Consider the following 4,927-nt stretch of genomic DNA (forward strand, 5'->3'; position numbering starts at 1 on the left):
TAAAATTTCCTTCTTACCTTGACTGGCCCCAACCTGAAACTGTTAACCTTCAGGGCAGGCTTATTTGTACTGCTTTTCCCTTCAGAAGCAGGGTAAGTTCACGGAATGAATAAATGAAAACAAAGCATTAGTCAGCCCAGTAATGATTTCTGCTCAGTGTACAGCAATAGTACTAAATCCAAGTATGAATCTAGCTTCACTGAACATTACTCTGGAAAACAGTATTTTCAGTTGAAGGCATGCTTTCACTTACAGTAAATTGTTGGTTTCTCATTTTACTGAAAAAATCTATAGTGGGAATAAAAGAAGGCATCCAACTAACTGGCACAACAAAGAGAATAGAAGGATCGATCATCCTTTTAATCACTAAAAGAGATTGAGACCCTGAATCTTGCTCGATTACAATGGTGTGCACTGACAGCAATACCATAACAGTCAATAGCAAAGTGCTTGAGAATCTGAAAAAAAGAGTGACATGATAACAGTGCAAACATAATGGGTAGCTTAGATTAAGCTATTTACCTGTGCCATAATATAATACTAAGGAAACTCATAGAGCTTTAAGAGGTAGTAAATTTGACACAGGCTAGGGGAAAGCCTTTCAAGTTTCTCTCACATATATTTCTTTCATAGTGGCATTCATAGTGAGTGGCCATAGATGCTATTCATGAAGCATCTAATGCAAGCCACTGAGAAGCAGAACAGTGGACTGAGGTTTCTGACCTGTTCTGCTATGTAAATTCATGTAGTCCTTTCCTACTTAAGATGCCTCAGAAATCATGCCCAGTCACATGAAAATAATTGCTTGCATGATTTCCAGCACTAAAGAACTTAATAATTTAATTTCATAAATGAAACCAAGTTAATGGAAGAGGAGATGACAGTTAATCATTTTTGCCCAGTTGGAGATGTAATCTCAGGGGAATTGTCTGTCAACATGTATTTAGGTTACTTCCAAGCCATTTTCTTGGCCAGAGTGATGAAGCTGATAAACCAGTTGCAGTGGCAAAAAAATATTTCATTTACTATTATGTAAAAAAAAGAAAAAAAATCCTTTTTTTCCCCTTTGTAAACAGGATTGTAGTTATATTAAGGCATTTGAGAATTAATCAAGAGATTGGGGGATGAAAGAAAGTTGACAATTATAGATCTAGCTTCCTCCCTTCTGCCCCACCCCTTCCCCCAGAAGGGAAGAACTTTGAGTACTAGTGTTTTACAGGACAAGTTACAGAATGGGATATTGGTACAGGAAGATATTTCCCGTAGAGCTTTTTTCCCCTTCTCACTTTAATTCACATTTTTTTTTCCCTCAAAGCCCAGTGATAGACTTTAGCAGGAATCTTTCTTTGCTAAAACAAACTTCCTTCTGATCACTTCTGGTAATAGAAGCCATGAAAATACCAACAAACCTAATAAAGGAAAATGGACATAAAAGACAACTTTTCAGCCTCTGTCCTAATTCTTTTAGAAAAACGTACTACTACTTGTATATGCTATTTTCGGGCTATTTCTGGATCCTTCTGAGGTCAGTAATAATGTTTCCATTCACTAAAGAGAGATCAAGAAGTAGGGCAGGGAAGGCCTACATTTATTACTATGTCTGAGGGGAGCATTTAGACATAGGGTATCAGATGCTTCTTCCTCACAGAACTTTTTTCTATTTATATACTTACATTCAAGAGCAGTCTAATGCTTTTAGATGGAGTAGAGGCTTTGTCCTTGCCCAGAGAGTGCGTCTATTGTCATGTGACATGAGAAAAAAGTAGGGCACTAAGAAATGGAAAGGGAGAATGAAATGAAGTCGTAGGACAAGTATATTGGTATAGCCATGTAGGCAAATAGGTATTTACTATTCATCTTGATTATTTGTAATCCAACATACGCAATTCATATTACATGTAATTCACATTACATGACAGGCTTTCATTCTGTTGGCTTGCTTCTCATGATGATACAGGACTTTATTTAAAGTTCTTCAAATTAAATAACTCCATTAAGATATCTACTCAGTAGAGAAGAATACTTACTGGACTCTAGGACAAAGCAATTGCCAGCTGAGTTATCAGTACTCATATCTATGGTGCAATCAACAGTGTTCTTCAATGCTTGTGTGTCAGTCTAAAGATTAGAAAGTCAAAGGACAAACTGTTCAGCATAGTTTTACAATGATCATACCTTATTTTGCCAAGAAAAGGAAGCTGTTTCTGAAGCATATGCATAGGGTAACAAATGAAGCAAGGTGCAATCTACTGAAGTCCTCACACCTTAAAGTTCCATGTGATTTTTTATAATGGAAATAACTTTTTCTTTTTTTTTGAGAAAGATACACTACTACAACAATACACGGCAACAAAAGAGCTCTCTCAGAGACAGAACTTTAACAATTTTATTTTTTTAAATAAAAATCTGTGCACCAAGTTGACAATGACATAAGGGCTTGTTTGTACAAGAGCTGAGTCTGTCTATTCCAGCTGGAGGGCCAGCCTGTTTTTTTGACAAAAGCTATGCCACTCCCTTCCATGTTGTTTGGTCTGTAATACCTCTATTATTGACAGAGATGTTAAAATCTTCAGTCTGTCCATACTGTCTGCTAATCAAGTTGTTGGGGAAAAATGGGAAAAGGTGCTAAAGCTAATCACAAATTACCGAGAGGCTTAAAACAATACTGTCTTTGTAGTCAACTACAAAGTTGTTAATGTAAAAGGATACCTATTTCCATCCCCCAGTTCTTCCTGATTACTATTTTAATTGTCCATTATCCCATACCAGGGCAGATACCTGAATTGCTGATATTTGGGGATATTTTGCCTAGATTACAAAGGAATGCTTCTGACTGTGTAACATTTAAGAGTGCTGTTTTAACAATAGTAGGTAAAAACCCTTTAATGTTTCAGATAGAGAAATAGAAAGGCTCCTTCTGCTTTGCCCTTTGGTTTTCTTAATTCCTATTTTCCTCTAAGTGGTATCTGCACATTTAGTGATGCAGGGAAAGCAGAGTTCATACCCTTGCTTTCAGGCAGACTCACTACAGTTTAACATGCTGCACAAGCTGTTCCCTATTGTCCTGTTGCAATATTTTGGCACACACTCAACTGAGACTCCCAGCTTCACATGAAGCATTTAAACAAGTGGCCCAGTTTTTCAAGTGCTTCCTAGTGAATGTAACCATCCAATCTTACGCTTAATCTTCAGAATAATGAAATAAATATTAAAAAAAGAATTGCCAAAATTGTAATCTAGTTTAATATTTTTGTGAAGGAAAAAGCAAAAAAAAGAAGATATGTAGGAAAACAAAAGTCAGCACTTGTTTTCCAAGGTTATCCTGAAAGCTTGTATGTATTATATGCTGCAGCTCTGTGTTCCTACCATTCTATCAAAACCAGTGTCATACCCTTGGCTATATCTAGATTTGCAGACAGATATACAGCCTCATTTTAACAAAAAGATGAGTTCTGGTTATGCTTGTGTGATCATTTGGATTATTGCCATCACCACATTGAGCTGTGTGTCTGTGCTCACGTTGTGCCAGACCTTCCTTGTGGTACAGGAAGACTTAGGACTTTTTGTCTCCTGAAATATACTGAAAAATTCCTACAGACAGGGAGTTGATACATTGCTTTAGGTCACACACGTGATCAGTAGCAGTGTCCAAGCGAATTCTCTATATGGATTCTTAGTGCCTTTTACCTGATGACTCAGTGCAGGGCTCAGATGAGGACTCTGCAATCTGGCTCTGTCAGGAAATAAAATTCAGCACTAATCCCACAGCCTCACCCAGGACAGAAGACCCAGTGCAGCAAGGATTAGAGCGGTCCTCCTGAGCGGTGCTGACCCCATATTCAGCCTGAATCACAGTCACTATTAGTAGCCAAGTGTAATACTGTGTCCCAACAAGGGGTACTGTCTGTCGATACTGTCTGCTTACCAAGTTGTTGGCAACTAGTTCAGTTCAGACAGACCATCATTTCTACAGCCTCTGTTTAATTTCTGCAACCCTAAATACCATGTCACCTCAAAGCCTTTGTATTCCTCCATGGGCGTCAGTAAAGACCCTCACCCATTAATGCCTTCTGATGAGGGAAAATTCTAAAATTCAGTTCCTCAGGTGTTTTCCAGCATACATTCACAGATTTAGGAGTGTCAGAAATTGTAACAAGGCAAACAAAGTGCTTTTATGCAGCAAATCACTAAAGCCACCTCCCCCCTGGGAACAGCATGAGCTAGTCTCTTAAATACAGTTCCAAATCCCTTGATCTGCTAGGATTTACAGCCTCACCCAGAAAGCAAGTGGTGAAGCCAGGCAATGACCAGAGGAGCAGAGGGAATGGCCTTAACTGTTCTGAACAAAAGAGCTGGGGAGAAAGTGGTCAAAGGAGGTGTTGACTAAAGGAATTCGCTTTCTGAGGTGATGACTGGGTGAGATTTCTGTATATCTGCTGTAGAGGATGATTATATGTAAAAATATTTCCCTGGATGGGCAGTTTATGAGGCAACCCAGTTGGTTTTGGTTGGTTTATTTTTGGCACTTGTGTGACTCAATGACAGATGTGTGGCACTTCAGATTCAGTTCTCTTGTGCTAACATTATATGCACAGGCTTTTAATGTTCTTCTCCCACCAACATAAGAGCAGTCAAGACCAGACCTGTGTTTATGCCTGTTTCCAAAGCTGTGTGATTATTTCTATACTTCAGATAACCAAGTTACAAAAGCTATGAGCCAAGTGACTCAGCAGAGATGGAAATGTGGCTCTGAGGGATGTTTGTATCAGTTTGTGATTTACTTTCCTGTTCCAGCAAGTGGAAACCCACGCTGTTTTTCTGAGCTGTGTATCTTGAAAAGATACTTTTGCTATTCTCATGAGGGCAGACTGCCATTATCTCACTCTGTGGCAACTTCGTTGCTCATTTATAAATAGGAACAGATGTT

The sequence above is a fragment of the Pezoporus occidentalis genome, unplaced genomic scaffold, assembly GCF_034315485.1.
Source record: "Pezoporus occidentalis ecotype Australia unplaced genomic scaffold, CSIRO_AGI_Poc_V1 ctg49, whole genome shotgun sequence".
NCBI classification, from domain to species: Eukaryota; Metazoa; Chordata; class Aves; order Psittaciformes; family Psittacidae; genus Pezoporus; species Pezoporus occidentalis.